Source organism: Maylandia zebra, linkage group LG23 (genome assembly GCF_041146795.1).
Source record: "Maylandia zebra isolate NMK-2024a linkage group LG23, Mzebra_GT3a, whole genome shotgun sequence".
NCBI lineage: Eukaryota > Metazoa > Chordata > Actinopteri > Cichliformes > Cichlidae > Maylandia > Maylandia zebra.
The window spans coordinates 37,384,023-37,402,632 of record NC_135188.1 but is presented as its reverse complement, the minus strand read 5'-3'; the positions used below and the strand labels follow the sequence as shown (position 1 = coordinate 37,402,632).

Sequence of the window (18,610 nt, the reverse complement as noted above, 5' to 3'; positions counted from 1 at the left end):
TCACCATTCTTGGAAGAATGACCGAATCATCATTTTACCATCATCATATAATGTCTCTGATTAGAGTTAGTTAGAGAGTTAGAGATAATTTTGGACAGAAAAAGACTTATTTGAGTCCTAAAATGTCTCTTTTTCGTTAGTCAGATCCTGTGATCACAGAACCTTTCATGTGAATGTGCAGGTGAAACTCTGGATTAATTTAGTGAGTTGATAACCAGCTGTATGACTGCTTATCCCTGCCAGTGTTAGGGGTAAGTGAATCCAGATAACAGAACAATACCCTGGATATGTTGAACTCGCTTCATAGCATAAGCCTCTGGTTGGCTCCCTGTGAACTCACTGTCTGTTATGATTGAGTTTGTCTTCTCCTATCCACTTTTTGGATTTTGTACCTTGGCTGGAATATTCAATAAAAGGTTTCTTTTTAGTTAGCTCTGCCTATGAGTCTGTACTTGGGTTCACTTATCACATCGTCTGAGTAAATGCCAAAGCTTCAAGTTCAAGAATTAAAAATATGGATTGCTTTTCTTCTATAAAGAGAAGCTGTGCTCTGATATGAGAGGTGTTGTACAACCTAGAGAAATCAACAGTCCAGCACAACAAACATCTACTCACTCACATTCACACCTACGTCCAATTTATAATCACTGTTTAGCCTGTTAGAGCAAGTTGAAGTACCCAGAGAAAACCCACACAGCAGCACTTTTTTGTTTTCAAATTCAAATTCAAATTCAAATTCAAATTTTATTTGTCACGTACACAGTCATACACAGTACGATATGTAGTGAAATGCTTGGACAACTGCTCGTGACCTAAAGAGAACAAAAAAGGAAAAGGCTATGAATAAGATAGGAAATAAATATGAAAAATTAAAAAGGGTAAATTTAACTAGGAAGGAATAAAATATAAATTAAGGTTAAAAATGAAATAACTGTACAACACAAATTAGAATGAAGGGTAAATTTAACTGGGAAGAATAAGATAAAGATAAATATATAAATTAAAGTTGAAAATAAAATAACTGTACAACAAAATACACAATACACAATATAGAACTATATAAGAATGTATGAAGAAATCTAAATATAAATAAATATATACACAATAACAGCAGCTGTGCAAGTATTAACCGGAAATGAAGAATATAGTGACCAGTGTTGTGCAAAACCAAAGTCCAGAAAGTCCAGTGTGTGTGTAAGAACCATATGTGTGGGTCAGTACTGTGTGGTGGTGTGATTGAGAGACCGTATCGCCTGCGGGAAGAAGCTCCTCCTCAGTCTCTCTGTGTTGGTCTTCAGGGAGCGGAATCGCTTTCCTGACCTCAACAGAGAGAACAGTCTGTTGTTGGGATGGCTGAGGTCCTTCACGATCTTCTTGGCCTTGGTCCAGCACCGCCTGCTGTAGATTGAGTGCAGGTCAGGGAGCTCGGAGCGGATGGTGCGCTCAGCTGACCGCACAACCCTCTGTAGAGCTCGTCTGTCCTGCATGGTGCTGTTCCCGAACCAGGTTAAGATGTTTCCCGCCAGGATGCTCTCTATGGTGCACGAGTAAAAGTTCCTGAGCACCTTGGAGGGCAGTTGGAAGTCTCTCAAGCGTCTGAGGTGGTAGAGACGCTGTCGGGCCTTTTTCACCACGGTGTTGATGTGACAGGACCATTGTTTTTAACTTCATTTTACCAAAGTTTTAAATTACTTTTCCAACATTTTACAATATCCCTCCAGTAATGCACTTGGTTACTGGTAGGCAGCTTGAATGACTTAGGGAAAGTCAAAAACAGTAATAAAAATGAGACGAGAACTGAAAAAATCCAAAGGTTTTACAGTTCTCAGGGGCCCTAGTTCAAGTTCAAGTTCAAGTTCAACTTTATTGTCACTTCAACCATATACAGTTTAAAAATACACAGTGAGGCGAAACAACGTTCCTCCAGGAACCAAGGTGCTACAAGACAAGTTAGTGCAAAAAAAATAATAATATATAATATATCTAGTAATAATATTGTGCAAAAGAGCATTTACAGGTTGGTGTGTGCGATGGTTTGGTGGTGTAGGTCAGTGTGTTTGCGCTTGTGTTGGTTAGTCAGTCCAGTCTCAATGTTTTGAGGTATTTGAGTTAAGCTGAGTGATAATGTTAGTGTATGTGTGTGTGTGCGTGTTTATCAGTCAGTCCCTTTTTGCTGAGGAGACGGATGGCTTGTGGAAAAAAGCTGTTGCACAGTCTGGATGTGCGTGCCCGAATGCTTCGGTACCTTTTTCCAGATGGCAGGAGTGTAAAGAGTGTGTGAGAGGGGTGTGTCCGATCAGCCACAATGCTGGTGGCTTTGCGAATGCAGCGTGTGGTGTAGATGTCCTCAATAGAGGGTAGAGAGACCCCGACGATCTTCTCTGCTGTTCCCACTATCCGCTGTAGGGTCTTGCGGTCTGATATGGCACAGTTCCCAAACCAGACAGTGATGCAGCCGCTCAGGATGCTCTCAATAGTTCCTCTATAGAAGGTGGTCAGGATCGGTGGTGGAAGCCGGGCCTTTCTCAGTCTTCTCAGAAAGAAGAGACGCTGTTGGGCTTTCTTGTGCAGGGAGCTGGTGTTGAGGGACCAGCCGAGGTCCTTCTCCAGGTGTACGCCCAGGAATTTGGTGCTGTCAACGATCTCCACAGAGGAGCCGTTGATGCTCAGCGGTGAGTGGTCGCCTCGTGTCCTCCTAAAGTCAACAACCATCTCTTTTGTCTTGTCAACATTCAGAGACAGGTTGTTGTCCTTACACCAGTCCGTTAGTCTCTGCACTTCCTCTCTGTACGCTGACTCGTCGTTCTTGCTAATGAGACCCACCACGGTCGTGTCATCAGCGAATTTAATGATGTGATTTGAACTGTGTGTTGCTACACAGTCATGAGTCAGCAGTGTGAACAGCAGAGGACTGAGCACACAGCCTTGTGGGGCCCCAGTGCTCAGTGTGGTGGTGCTGGAGGTGCAGTTCCCGATCCGTACTGACTGAGGCCTTCCGGTCAGAAAGTCCAGGATCCAGTTGCAGAGGGAGGTGTTTAGGCCTAACAGGCTCAGCTTTCCGATCAGTTGTTGGGGGATGATCGTGTTAAATGCTGAGCTGAAATCTATGTACAGCATTCGGACGTGTGAGTCCTTCTTGTCCAAGTGTGTCAGGGCAAGATGGAGTGCAGTGGAGATGGCGTCGTCCGTTGAGCGGTTATGGCGGTATGCAAATTGCATTGGGTCCAGTGAGGGGGGCAGCAGGGTCTTGATGTGTCTCATGACGAGCCGTTCGAAGCACTTCATGATGGTGGGTGTAAGTGCGATAGGGCGGTAGTCATTGAGACAGGACACAGAAGACTTCTTGGGCACGGGGACGATGGTGGTGGCCTTGAAGCACGTGGGGACAACGGCACTGCTCAGAGAGATGTTGAAGATGTCGGTGAGAACATTTGCCAGCTGATCAGCACATTCTCTGAGCACTCTGCCTGGGATGTTGTCTGGTCCAGCAGCTTTACGTGGATTGACTCTGCGTAGAGTTTTCCTCACCTCAGCTGTAGTGAGACACAGGACCTGGTCGTTCGGAGGAGGGGTGGTCTTCCTCGCCGCCACGTCGTTCTGCCTGTCGAACCGAGCATAGAAGTTGTTAAGCACATCTGGGAGGGAGCCGTCACTGTCACAGGCAGGTGGTGTCGTCCTGTAGTTAGCGATGGCTTGTAAGCCCTGCCACATGCGTCGTGTGTCGCCGCTGTCCTTGAAGTGGTTGTGGATTCTCTGGGCGTGTGCGCGCTTTGCCTCTCTGATGGCCCGAGAAAGTTCAGCCCTCGCTCTTCTAAGCGCCACCTTATCTCCCTCTTTGAAGGCAGAGTCTCGGGTCCTTAGAAGTGCACGCACTTCCGCAGTAATCCACGGTTTCTGGTTGGGTCGTGAGATGATGATCTTGGAGACAGTGACGTCATCGGTGCACTTGTTGATATAGCTGGACACTGATGATGTGTACTCCTCCAAGTCAGTGAAGTCGCCGTAAGTTGCAGCCTCTCTAAACATGTTCCAGTCAGTGCTCTCAAAACAGTCCTGAAGAGCAGAGATGGCTCCTGCTGGCCAGGTTTTCACCTGCTTCAGAACCGGTTTTGATCGCCTGACGAGTGGTCTGTATGCTGGAATTAGCATAACAGAGATGTGGTCTGAGTAGCCGAGGTGGGGGCGGGGCTTTGCCCGATATGCGCCGGGGATGTTTGTGTAAACAAGATCCAGCGTGTTTTCTCCCCTCGTTGCAAAGTCCACATACTGATGGAATCTAGGAAGCACTGACTTGAGATTTGCATGGTTGAAGTCCCCAGCAACAATAAACAGTCCATCCGGGTGTGTATTTTGCAGTTCACTGATCTTTGTATACAATTCCCATAGCACTTCCTTAGCAATAGCGCTAGGTGGAATGTACACTCCGATAATGAAAACAGTGGTGAATTCCCGTGGTAAGTAAAAAGGTCTGCATCTAACAGTCACAAACTCCACCAGCGATGAGCAATAACTAGAGACTAGCACAGAGTTCTTGCACCATTTCTCGTTGATGTAAACACACAAGCCGCCACCGCGAGTCTTACCGCACAGAGCTGCATTTCTGTCGGCGCGAAACAAGGCCAGCCCGTTTAGCTGAATAGCGGCGTCCGGTACTCTTTCGCTGAGCCATGTTTCCGTGAAAACAAAGACACAGCAGTCTCTATTACTCTAGTATGCGGAAAAAACATGATCCATTCTGTCTTAACATGATCTCTGGGTAGGTCAATCCATAACTGACAATGTTCCATTGTATGCATTTCTATACAGGTATACTTTTACTGCACTAGCAGTGTGATTGGGATCACTGTCATACTAAGAAAGAAGCCATTGTCTGTCACTTGATTTTGAGATGGTAATCTAAATGGATTAATGAATGTGATGGTGCTTTCCAGCGTTTATACTTCCTTCAGTTTTGACAAGATCCCCAACACCACTGACTAAGATACAACCAAAGCCATGACAGCGCCTTCACCGTGTCCATCCCAACCTCTTCCACACATGACAACAATGATTTGAAACAATAATTCAAATTTGGGTTTAGTATATTTTTCTGCATCAAGACTTCTTTGTTCTTCTTCGTTTTCCTATTTCTTAAGGACATGACTTTCAGATATAAGTCATGTGATGTAGATAGTTTTCTCCTAGGCCTGTCTCTTTTTTTGTCCTCTACTTGTCCAATTTTCTCATTTTTTTAAGGACAAACTGCAGACCACAAAGAGCTATACCATGTTTCAGCTAATAGCTCTTTGGGAATCACCTTGTTGATGCTAAAATACTATTTTATGGCTGTCAAATTGCTTTTTTGTTGACATGTTCTTTATAGATTTAACAAAGAAATCATCCTTTGTGTTAGGCTACTACTAACCAAGTGCCTAACCATTCAAATTGATTTTGTGGTGAACCTTGGCAAACTATTGCTCAAGACCACTTTACAACATTAGAAGAAAGTCTGGTTCTGTGGAAACAAAATATATAGAAATGAGAAATGACTCAAGACTTTAGCACAGCATTGTAAACTTTAGTCATGTTTATGAGCATCCACAACTTTAACAGTATATAGTTATATAAAATAAGGAAAAGAATAACTGGGTCTAAATAGTTAATAATTTATTATCTCAGAAAAAGTGGATATTGAGCTATAAGAGAAGACAGCTGGTGTTGGTGCTGAATAATTTAAAGTCTAGTGAGGATTGGGCGAGCCACATCGTCACAGGTGAACAAAAACTCTTCCTCGGGGTTGCTCCCAGTCACTGAGCTGACTCACACACTCGCCTGGGGAAAGTGGCCATGTACAGCATGTGAACCGGGATGGAATTTGGCTCCAATTTCCTCTCACATCCTTCCTGTTCTGTACTTTCTCTGTGAAATAAAAAGTAATAACTGACAAAATGCTAAAGCTAAACTGGATTGCTGGCTTTAAATTGAAGTCTGCAACACTAAACCCATTTCCTCCTCAGTGCTGCTTTGACTGAGGGATGTTTGTTTGACATTGCCCCTCTGCAATGACTCTTATTCAAATAAATTTCCATACTGGAAGTTGTGGTGGAAGCTTTTTTTTTTTTTTTTTGGCTGCTTTCCCGCTTGTACAAGACCAAGGTCACACTCTGATATGCTTCCATGGAGAATGATATTTTCTGTGATTGATTAAACTGCCTCAGTTTAATTCCCCCAGACAGACAGCACAGCTTCTTTCTGGCGATGGACACGACAGAGCTTAACAAATGCCTTAAAGAAACTTCTAAAGCTTTCAAATCCAGTTTTCCACGGCATTATACCAGCTGGTTATCTATCCCCTGGTAAATAGTTAATTAAAGATTTGAGGAACATATTTAAGGTTCAATTACATCCCTTTAACTCCCATTTAAAGCAGCTCCGTTTAGATCAAGGAAGCCATTTTGTGGCCTCGGTTCAAACACATTTCAGCAGTTGCGACGTCACGCTGACCTGAAATTAGCAACCATGCAGCTAGCAGCTGGTATTGCTTATTATTATTTTTTTTATTATGGTCTGAATTTGGCATTTCACAAAACAAAATGTTAATATGAAGGGATGGTGTTTATTGCTATTGCCAAGCTCGGTTTGATGCAGTTTTATGTGTTTACTGGGATATTTTTAACCGTGGATCCACAGTGTAGAAAGCTTATAAATGTTCGTGTTGGGTGTGTGTGTGTGTGTGTGTGTACACATGTCTGCGCATGGCATATTTGTCCTAATTATGACCAAAGGCACAGTGGTGAAAACACAAACAAGATGATTTCCTCACACATAGGAAATGAGAGGAGTGATATTTGATTACTGAGTGTATCCCCAGATTACTTTTTGACATTCGTCTCAGTGCACTCTAAGTAAATGGCATACTTTATCGTACCTTTAGAGGTACAATGGCTTGTCACTAGCATACCCTCCAAGATATTTCTGTTGTACACTTCACATACATTATGGAAACCAATGTGGTACACATTTCGTCTGAGGAATATTACAGGTGTCAAGTGAACACTGAAAAAAAGGCCATGTTGGATTTACTTCATTCAATAGTGGACATTGGTTGCACACAACTTTTTTGCTTTGGCAGACACTTAAAACAACTGAGTTAAATCAATACAACTTATTCATATTCAATAAACCTGTGCATTTTGTGTTGATAAAAAGCGATTGAAACATGTTTAGATGAAGTAAGGTGAGCTTTTGGAATATTTTATTAATCCTTCACAATTTTGTCATTTTATTTCAACACTATTCAATAACTTTTACCCCAATACTACTAGGTCACTTAAATACTACATTTTGTCTTCATATTACATAATATTCAACAAAGTCTAGAGTCTGGTTAACCCTTTAAGACCTACCATAGAACCAAGTCCGCCAGAGCTTATATTATATTTTTACATGGTGTGGTGCCATTTTTGGGAGCATTTCAAGTTGCTATACATCAATACAACCATTACAGCCTAAATTTTAATAATATGTATGCATTAAGTGCATAGTAACTACATAAATTGCAAAAAAAGTGCAATAAACTACAAAAAAACTGAAAATTGTTTTATTTTTTTTAACATATATTTGTAGTTAGAGAAATTTAAGAGGCTTATCCCTCAAAACTGTGAATACAAAAAAGTTGCACAAAATAGTTTCCCACCACAGGAAATTTATTTTGAGTGTCTTCATAGTTTTATTTTTGAAATACACCAATTTTTATATACTGCAGGAAAAACGAAAATAAATATTATACTGCAAATTTGCAAAAAAGCAGCATATACATCAAAATAAACTATTTCCAGCAGTGCAATATGAGTCCTACGCATCTCAGAAATGACACAAAGTCATAAAGTCAAACATAACTTTTAAAAACACCAGTATAGGCTCATAAGGCCCTGATGGTAAAAAACTACATTTCTGCGAAAATGACGTCACTTCCGGTTTCGGGCAGGTCATGGCGGACATGCGATAGTTCGCGCTGACGTTTATTCCAACGTAGGAAGTGTTTTGAACAGCTGATCGGATCAGCAAAGCGTGTTTCTGGAATATTGTGTTTTTGTTGCTGCAAGTGCTTTTTATGCAGTTTTTGCAAAGCTATATGTGGAAGGAAACCGTGACAAGCTGATGGCATAAGATGTAAGTACAACTTCTCCGGTTTCATATGCAAAAAAAATTATTGCGCTAGCTCACGTTGTTGCAGTGCTACCGGGATTTAAAAATAGTTACTCAAAACAGAGCGTGCCCGCTCGGACCGGTTTTAAGGGTTAACATAAGAACTGCATGGATCTACAACAACTACCATCCTCCCTGTCTCTATCCGAGATGCAGGGGGCTGGGGCAAAACCCAGAAGTGATAGGTACACCCTGGACAGCTCACCAGTCTATCATATTAGAGACAAACAACCATTTGCACTCACATTCACAGGTAATTTAGGATCACAAATTAACCTAACTCTAACAACTGCATGACTTTCAACTGCACTGTAAACCCCAACAGTCTACCTGACTTATAAAGTTTGTGGATATAACAATTAAAATTCCTCACAAAGTTGAAACAACTTAAAACTTTTCTGTTCGGTTAACGATTCAAACAGTTATAATTGTACATGGCTTAGAAGTTAAGAGTAAATACTGCTTTCTTAATTATGATTTTTGAGTAAATGTTTTTTTCCAAGCTCCGCATGTGTACGTCATGACGTCTTCTCTCTAACCTGAACGACGTTGTCAGAAAATTATGTTCAATATGGCTGCCCTTCTCGAGCGACTGGAGAACACATTTGGAGAAACTTGTAAGTAAAACGGAACCTTCGTTATGTTTATTTTTTCTGTAAAAAAGCAAGTATATTAATATGTTGCAGCCAATAACTTGTTTTCGAATGCGCTGTTGTGTTAAAAAGCACAGACCCAGGTGGTGAATAGTTGTTCGCTGTTGTTCGCGCTCTTTTTCAAACATAGATTATGTCGTCAGTTTTAACCGATTAAAACACAGTTTTACTAAGAATCACACATAAAGAAAGGGTCTTAGTGATATTTTAACGACCCCTTGCCAACGCAAGAAAGTTGGCGTTTTTACAACAGCAGCCTCATTCTTCGGCAGGGTTTTTTTTTTTCTTCTTCTCATTAGCATCATTCAAAAGTGACTTAGCTAGCAGTGGCAACTTCTATCTAAAACAATTGAAATATAGCAAGGTGTTGTATATTTAGTGTGCTAATAAGGTTTTCAATATTTTTATTTTTTCTTCCAAGGCTGAAGACCAAAGACAAAAAGACAGAAGAAAAAAAAAAATTCAGACTGCAATTAATTTCAGGTGGAGACAGTAAACACAGGTGAGTTGAAAGATCTATTGAAGGGTCCTTTCTTCATGGCCATTAAAACATTTTTAGGTTAAAAGACCTGTGTCATGAATCGCTGTGGGCAGGAGTTGGACCCAAAATGCAGGACTCAGACTCAGGGGATGAACTCAAAATCACAGCTTTAATTGCTGGTCACAGAAAACGAGCATACAAAACTAAACTGGGGAAATATAAACTCACAGCTTGCAGCAAGGCACACGAGGAAACACACAGCTTGAGGGACGACGCAGCACTGACTCAGAGAAACACAGGGTTTAAATACACTGGGAAGTAACGAGGGGAATGAGACACAGAAGGAGAGCACAGCTGGGAGAAATCAGAAGTGACGAGACAAGGGAGCAAAGTAGGATACACTCACATGAGACACAGACCTTCAAAGTAAAACAGGAATTAGCACAGATGCAAACTAGACTAGGGGAGACAGAGCCACTAAGACACAGAGGGCGGCTACTAAATACTCAGAGAACTAAACAGAATACAAGAAAACCAAACTAAGACACTACACTAAAGAATACGCTGGGACAACAAAGAGAACTAAGAACATAATACAAAAAACTCAGAGGCACAAGAAACTCAAAACACTGGGTCACTGACCCAGGACCGTGACAACCTGTCTTTTTTTAAATCATGCCCTGGCTTTGTCACACTGAATCATGTTGAAAAGATCTACTTTCATGGCTCCCCCCATTACCATTTCCTTGTACTTCTTTCTACCAGTCTATTTTATTTTGTGACATTAACATCTTAAATGTACCCCTAATTATTAATAGCTGTGTTAGTATTTATAATGCTTTTTTTTTTTTTTATCATGTGCAGATCTACCAAGGGTCAGTGGCACAGTTCACCTTTTGTGGTAAGTTATAACACTTCATATGTGGTCACATAAGTAAGTTGTTTCATCAGTTGTTCAGTTCTTATAAAATGTTGTATAATTGTACCAAATCACTGAGGATACATCCAATGTGTAAATCACAATCAACAATTTTACTGTGATATTCGCTCGTGTTTAGAGAATCTCCATTATCTTTGTTACTGAGTTTCCATTTTTGTAGGGCCAAATTTGTATTAAAAATTAATATTTTCATATGATGTGAAATGACTCAATCATTTCTAATTTTTAGAAGAAACCATTCATTAAGTCCCTTAAGGTGAAGATTTCATATATTGATAATGATAAAATTAACACAAATTAAAAGTTTCACTGATAAACACACAATTTTTCCTTGCTTTGAACCCCATGTTCTATATAGATTACAGCTCTGATCTGGAGAACACTATTTTAAAATACTGTGTAGGGTTTTTGTCAAATGATTAAGAAACAGACTCTCTGTCACAAGAGACAGAAAGGTTGTATCTTAAAAGAAAAGTCTCCAAAATTTAGTAGAGTCTGATGTCATGCAGTTTCATAAACATGTATTCTCCCCAAAGAATGACACCTGAAAACTTTGCGTTAAATGAACTTTTCTTTTCCCTTTTTAGGAGGCGCCTGATATCAACGTGAAACGCACTGCAGTACTTCGTGCCCTTCCTGTATACCTGTGGGAGGAGGACCCAGAATTATTTTAGACATGTAATGTAAGTGTATTTTTGCATTACTTAAATTCTGCCAGTAAGATAAAATGCTATGGATTTTTTTAAATACAATTTAATACCCTAGCAGCTACCAAATTGTACAAACAAAATACCCTCTCTTTAGAAAACCCTCACACACAAACACACACAGGTCAGGAGCAGGGCACAGGCGTATCACAGCACTATGGCTATGCTGCAGGTGGCCCAAAAACCAGGCTGAAGTCAAGATTTAGTTTCTTTTTGAGATAAAGTCATGAAATAAAAAAATACTTTTTTTTTTAGAAAAATAACAAAAATACAAATTATGTAATGCAAGAAGCTAACACGTTAATGTACATTTTTCAAAAAAAAGTAGAGTACCCGAACTCGTTACAAAGTAACCCACTACACTGCTGAATGTTTTGCTAGATTACAGGTCATGCTTGTCACATTCTCTCAAACCAACCTTACTTATTTAATTGGGGCGATCGTGGCTCAAGAGTTGGGAGTTCGGAGCCCTGGCTCCGACAGTCTCGGTCGTTGTGTCCTTGGGCAAGACACTTCACCCGTTGCCTACTGGTGGTGGTCAGAGGGCCCGCTGGTGCCAGTGTCCGGCAGCCTCGCCTCTGTCAGTTTACCCCAGGGTGGCTGTGGCTACAATGTAGCTGCCATCACCAGTGTGTGAATGTGTGGATGACTGAATGTGTAAAGCGCTATACAAATACAGGCCATTTACCATTGATACTGTGTCTATTCCAGGCGGACGCATTGGATGAGTCGACCCTCAGTGACACTCCAGTTGCCCTTCTCACTGTGGTTACCGACAGCGCTTCCCAGTCCAGTCCATTTTACTTCCTCAAGCATGGCTGTTGTGGTGAAAGGCGTTTAGGTGATGCGAGATATTCCCAGATTTGCAGATGCATTTGCTTTATTGTTTGGCTTGATCTATGCTCTGCATTTAGACTACCCCAGGAAGCTGGTTCACACATTTGCCTTTGTCCAAAATATCTTCATGGGGCTTGATGACGGCAAACCCCTGAAACCCCTGCCTACATGCTCTTAAGGAATATAAGGCAATGTTTGTTAGGACACGCACTCTGTTACTGAGCACTTTGTTTGAAGCACTTTAAGTTTACTACAGGCTTTGGGTGGATTTAACTCCATCAGTTTACCTAATTTTCCTATACTTGACTGCCTTATCTGGTTATTTGGAAGCTGATCATCTTTGTACCCATTTTAAAAAAATGTTTTTCATTTCTATTTTAAAAAAAAGTGATTAGTATTTGACTTTTTGTTTTGCATTTTTGTGTATTTTGAGAAAGATGCAATTAGGACTGATGTCGTCCTTTGTGATTTTATAAAAAGATAAATGTTCTACACAGAATTTATAATGCTCACTTTATGGTGCCGATATCCATGTTAGTTGTTTTATAAAAACATTTGTGATGTTTTTAAATTTTCATGAAAAAATGTTAAATAAACAAAATGTAAAGTAACTGAATTTCCGTACTTTTTTTTTGTTAGTAGTCTACACTCAAACATTGAAACATAAATATCTTTTAATTAATAATCAGATAATTTGAGTTTAGGTTGTAATATAATTGCATTGTGTTGCATCAAAATAATAAACTACAAGAAACACAAAAATATTGAAATTAAAGTATACAGTCTTTGAGTAAAGCTCAATTAATAAAATATAAAATATAATTTTAAATTTTTAGGTTAACAATAAATACAAATTTTGAGTACCCCATACTTAGAAGATATGAGTTTTTGTACTTAAATCTTTTGAGGTAATCAGTTTCCACAAAAGTTTTAAGTTCAGTCAACTTGTTCGGGTTTACAGTGTGTGAGAGGAAACCAGAAGACCCAGAGAGAACCCACTGCAAACTAGCCAGATTGTAGATTTGAACCCAGGACCTTCTTGCTGTGAGGCAACAGCACTAACCATGCCACCAATTCAGCCCTGACACAAGTAGCTGTGATTTCAACGCTTGATGCAGAATGTTCGGTACATCTCTGTCAAACCACAATAAATAGCGATAGCATACACTGAAAAAAAGGGATTGGCCAGCTCTTGGATTTACGTAAGCATCTTGCGTGTATTTAACACAAGTGCCTCATGCTTTAAAGTTAAGTGTAACTACATAGTGTAGAAACTACATGATATGCAGAGAGGCTAGATTAAATTGTTCATATCATGTTCAAGTGAAGTAAGTCAATAGTATAGCAATGTTAAATCCCGCGACACTGCACGGGTTTCAGACTCGCGCTCTTTAGATCGTGGTTTCAGGAAGGCATCCATCTCAGTCAAGTCGAGCAGCCACCTCTACTTTTTTTGGTATACCAAAAAAAGTAAATTGGGTTGTTGTTACATTAAAAAAGTCTAACTTGTAATTTGAACACAATAATTTCATGTTTCTATGATACAATCTAGTAAGAGTGGTTAGTTGCTGAACTCATGAAATTCACAAGATCGCACAAGATTTCAAACTGCAGGAAAATCACTGGAGTTATAAGAGGCAGACAACTACACACGCACCACGTGCATGCTATTGCTATTTATCGTGTATTATTACAAAAACAAAACAATTCTGCATCAAATACAGGAAATCATAGCTTTCCTACATTTCCTAGATTGTTGGCATGGTGGTTAGTGCTGTTGCTTCACAGTAAGAAGGTCCTGTGTTCAAATCCACATTCTGGCTAGTTTGCAGGTTTCTCTCTGGGTATTCTGGTTTCCTCCCGCAGTTAAAAGTCATGCAGTTGTTAGAGTTAGGGTTAACTGGTGATTCTAAATTACCTGTGAATGTAAATGGTTGTTTGTTTCTTTGTGATAGACTGGTCAGCTGTCCAGGGTGTACCCTGCCTTGTAACCTATCACTTCAGGGTTATTTCCCAGCCCTCCTGCAACCAGGATAAAGATAGGAGGATGGTAGTTGATGAAGACCCATTCAATCTTCATGGTAACCAGGATCTAGACTTTGTTGAACATTATGTAATATGAAGACAGCATGTAGTATTTAAGTGACCAAATAGTATTGGGGTAAAAGTTATTGAATAGTGTTAAAATAAAATGACAAAATTGTGAAGGATTAAAATATTCCAAGAGCTTAACTTATTTCATCTGAACATGTTTCAATCGCGTTTTATGAACACAAAATGCACAGGTTTACTGAATATGAAAAAGTTGTGTTGATTTAACTCAGTTGTTTTAAGTTTCTGCCAAAGCAAAACATTTGTGTGCAACCAATGTCCACTATTGAATCAAGTAAATCCAACATGGCCTTTTTTTCAGTGTACATGTGGTGTGTGTATAGTTGTCTGCCTCTTATAATTCCAGTGATTTTCCTGCAGTTTGAAATCTCGTGCAATCTTATTAATTTCATGAGTCCAGCAACTAACCACCCTTACTAGGTTGTATCCTGTCATCTCAACAAGAACAAATTAAGTTGTTGAATTTCATACAGATCCTACATGATTTAATTACACTCTAAAAAATATTCATGGTGTTTGTAGGTAGAACTTAACAAAAAAGCATTTTTCTACTTAAAAAAGTAAGTTGTCTACATGTAAACGTTTCAGTGAGTTGACTAATCAATGTTAAAAGTCAGTGCAACACAGAAATTAATAAACACCTCCTTAACTTAAATGTTTGAGTATATTGAACAAAATACTTTTATCATCAATCAACAACAGAAAATATTAAGTTTGTGTAACATGTAAAAGTGAGTTTGAACATCTTTCGTGTTTGAACTGCCCATAACTGGACCATAACGAAAAAATAATTACAACTACCATAAAAAAAGAAGAAATGGAAAAAAACAGAGGTTGGCACCACTACCTGGTAAGTTCCTTGTTTTATAGTCTTTAATAAATATGTACTAGTTACAGGAATTTACTGCTTAAGTTTAGTCTGACAATGGCAGCTACATGATGTGAATTGACACTCTGTGTTATGCTAGTTGTTACTCTATAAAAGTATAAAAGAGCGTTTGTATTTTTTCCTGTTGTTAATGAAATCTGTCAATTAAATCTGTCACTCCGGTCGTTACTTTGGTTAGCCATAGGTGTGTATGAGACCATGCATACAGCAGAGGGTAACCCCGTAGCATATGTTCGTATCATGCAGGCGTAGCAGTTGTCTGCATTCTTATCACTTTGTGGGAGTAGAGGTGTGTTTCCCCTAGACTGTGTTCGGTGAGTTAACTAAGTATTGAATTTCAAAATAGATTAATTACAAGTTATATTTGTACACTTTAAATTTGATGGTTTTAATCATAGTTTAGCATAGTAAAGTTGCTAAAGTTAAAGTTGTTAGCTAGCTTTCTTTTAGCTAGCAAACGTTCCTCGCAAATACAGAGTACATTGTCAATTTTTCCACTTATACTTAAAATTTGTCACTTGTCAGGGTGCATTTGGTTAGCTGATAGACCTTGCAGACAGCAGAGCATGTTCAATTTGAACCTGTATATGTTCAAATTAACCAGTCAGCAGCTGCCTGCATTTTTATCATGGTGTCAGAGTAAATTTGTTTCGACGGTCTTGGGTGAGGTAACTAATTACTGACAGAGTGAAATGTGGTGAATTTATGCCAGAGTATTTATGTGAGTAAAAGTATTTCTATCAAATGTATTGATATTTTAAGCGCAAATGTGAAATATGCCTGAGGTTAAAGTTAGTTGACCTAGCAAGAAAAAACTAAATTGTGTGTGTGCACATAAGACTTGCTTTCGTTACCTTCTGTAATTGTAAGCATAATGTGAAGTGTGGGATTGTGGCATGTCTACAGTGGTCTTCAAATAATTAAAAAGAAAATTCTCTCACACATTTGGATATGACACACTTTTTCCAATTTTAAACTACAGTCTGTAGATTTATTTATTTATTTTTTGAATTTTGGATTCATCTTTTCAGTGTTTCATTGTAGTATTTTAGAGAAGGTTTTATACTTAAAATAACTTGTTAACTCAAAAGCCTCGATAAGCCTTTGTAGTCTTTTATAGTCCTTAGAACTCAACAAAAACTGTTTGAAATAGTCTCCAAATCTAGGTTATATTTACTTTCACTCACCTTATCCTACTGCTAGCAAAGGGTGCATTGAAAGCAGGGCAGTATGTAACAGATTAAATTCAAGTTATAAAAATTAAATTGTTTATTTGTTAAAAACAAAAATTAAATCAATAATTAGCAAAACGCTAGTCCTATGAATGTAATATGTTTGACTTTTGGCCTAGTAAACTTTTTTTATTCTCCAGAGTTCAGTGGAAACAAGAAGAGAGGTCGCAATCCGTTGCCTGATGGTGTATCTGAAAGAGAAAGAAGAGGATCTCTTCAGAGAACAGCTGGTAGGTAAATCTCACATTGTTTTGTGTTATATTTTTAAATAGCACATAAAATACCGACATGTTTCTTTTTAACCTACTTGCCAGGATGGTGAAGAACAGTTCTCAGAAGAAGTGGTAAAGATCGTAGTCACCAGACGTGCAGCAGTGCCACTTCCAGCCGTCGCTAAAATTGTGATTGAAGGAACAGCTGTCCTGGAAGACCTTGATGTGCCCAGAGCGTGTGCCTTAATGATGGGACTTATATACGCTCTCAATCTGAGCTACCCCAAACAAGTAAAGAACACTCTAGAGGTATTCCAGAAGGTGTTTCTGGAACTTGATGGGCTTAAAGCCAGCCCACAGGTAATGTCTCTTAAGTACAAACTTCTGTTATAAAACAAATGTAATTTAGGCTGCAATATTCAGATGTGCTGATGCTTGTGTTTTTTATGCAGTCTTAGACAAGTGTAGTTTTGAGAGTTCATAATACGTATAACCTTACCTTTGGATTGTTGTGTTGTTAAATATTAACATGTTTTGTAATTTTCTTGATTCTGTGATATTTACCAAGTTGCTAGGTTAAAGTTAATGTTTAATAATACCGGTAAGCAGATTTGCAAAAACAAATGGCCTTACTTTGCAATGTTTGTTTTCTGAGGTATTTTAGTAGGGTGTGATTTAAAATTATTGCTATTTGGAAGACTTGAGATATATATATATATATATATATATATATATATATATATATATATATATGCGCCGCTTTTTTTTAATATACCTTTACAAATCTTTATAGTGGTTCTCAAAGTCGGTCATCAGGCCCCACTGCTCTGCTTGTTTCTATTAATAACTAAACACTGTTGATTGGCTGGTGTGTTCAGTTAATCAGAAGTTGTAGACACCATTGTGGAGTAAGAAAAACGAAGTAAATTGGTATGTTTTAGCTTCTGATTCAACACCACCTTGTCCAGGTAATAAACATGCTACATTTTCTTTTGTTACTGAGGTTGTTTGTGGAGGAATTGTACTGAAATACATTATTGTTTTTGCCCACTCATTTATAATTAAAGGGCTGCTGTAATGTTTGATTTATGTTGTATGACACAGAAGTGTATTACTTCGAAAATGTTATGCAATAAACTGTTTCATCAGTTGGAATAATTTAAATGGCTATGTTTGCATGGATAATTGTGAGTAGGATATATGTAAAAAAGTAAGTTAGATTAACTCAACTAATGTAATTTGTCAACTCAATATTACCAGAAATTTTAAATTAATATTAGGTTGCTTAAACTTAATTATGCTTTTACAGGTCAAAGTAAATCATGTTGGTTTGTTGAACTAGTTGAGTTAGCCAAACCTAAAAATTACTTGCTGGATTTACTTAATAATATGCAAAATTTGTAACTTAAAAAGTTGAGTGGAAATTGTTACCTCAATTTTTTTAAGTTGAGCCAACAAAACATTTTTTAGAGTGTACGTTCAAGATAGAAACATGAAATTTTTGTGTTCAAATTACAAGGTAGACTTTTGTAATGTAACAACCACCAAATTTACTTTTTTTGGTATACCGAAAAAAGTAGAGATGGCTGCTCGGCGTGCAAGACTGAAATCTCATGCGGTGTCGCGAGATTTAACATTGCTATATTATTGACTTACTTCCCTCAAACATGATATGGACAATTTAATCTACCCTCTCTGCATATCATGTAGTTTCTACACTATATAGTTACACTTAACTTTAAAGCATGAAGCAACTGTGTTAAATACATGCAAGATACTTACATAAATCCAAGAGATGGCCAATCCTTTTTTTTTTCAGTGAAGAGAGTGATGCTCTGTTGTAACACCATGAAGGGGCATTTTAACCTCGTCCTGCAATATCAGCAGAAATGGAATAGATGTCATATCAAGTACTTTATTCGTTTTGTAAACAATTGAGATAATTTCATTGTAGATCTTAACGTTAAAACACATTAGACAAATTACACACATTAGAATCAATCCAAGAGCACAAACCTCCGCCAAGACAGCTCACTCTCTGGCCATTATTTACTTTTAAGGGAGTAGTTGTCAGGGGTTGCAGTGTGGATGAGGGAAAGAGGACCCAAACGCTGGACTCACAGGTAGGTGAAGGTTGGTGTTTATTGTAGACGGAGTGAACAAACAGAACAGAAGCAGGAAATGGCTGGCTGAATGATTGAAAGACTGAATGACTGACTAACTGACGGACCTGAACATAGGACAACCTAACAGCAACAATGACACGACAGAGAACTGGTAAAACTGAAGAACTTAAATACACAGAGTGGATGATGACGATAATTGGACACAGGCGAATACACAGCTGAACATAATGAAAC

At 38.7% G+C, this 18,610-nt stretch overlaps 1 long non-coding RNA gene across 1 annotated transcript; it reads left to right on the top strand.

The window, feature by feature from the left end:
- The first annotated feature begins 15,047 nt into the window (after positions 1–15,047).
- LOC143415030 (uncharacterized) lies at positions 15,048–16,595 on the top strand. Its single transcript, XR_013095638.1, has 3 exons — positions 15,048–15,120; positions 16,179–16,268; positions 16,353–16,595. It is a non-coding gene; the product is annotated as an uncharacterized LOC143415030 (long non-coding RNA).
- Positions 16,596–18,610: the final 2,015 nt, after the last annotated feature.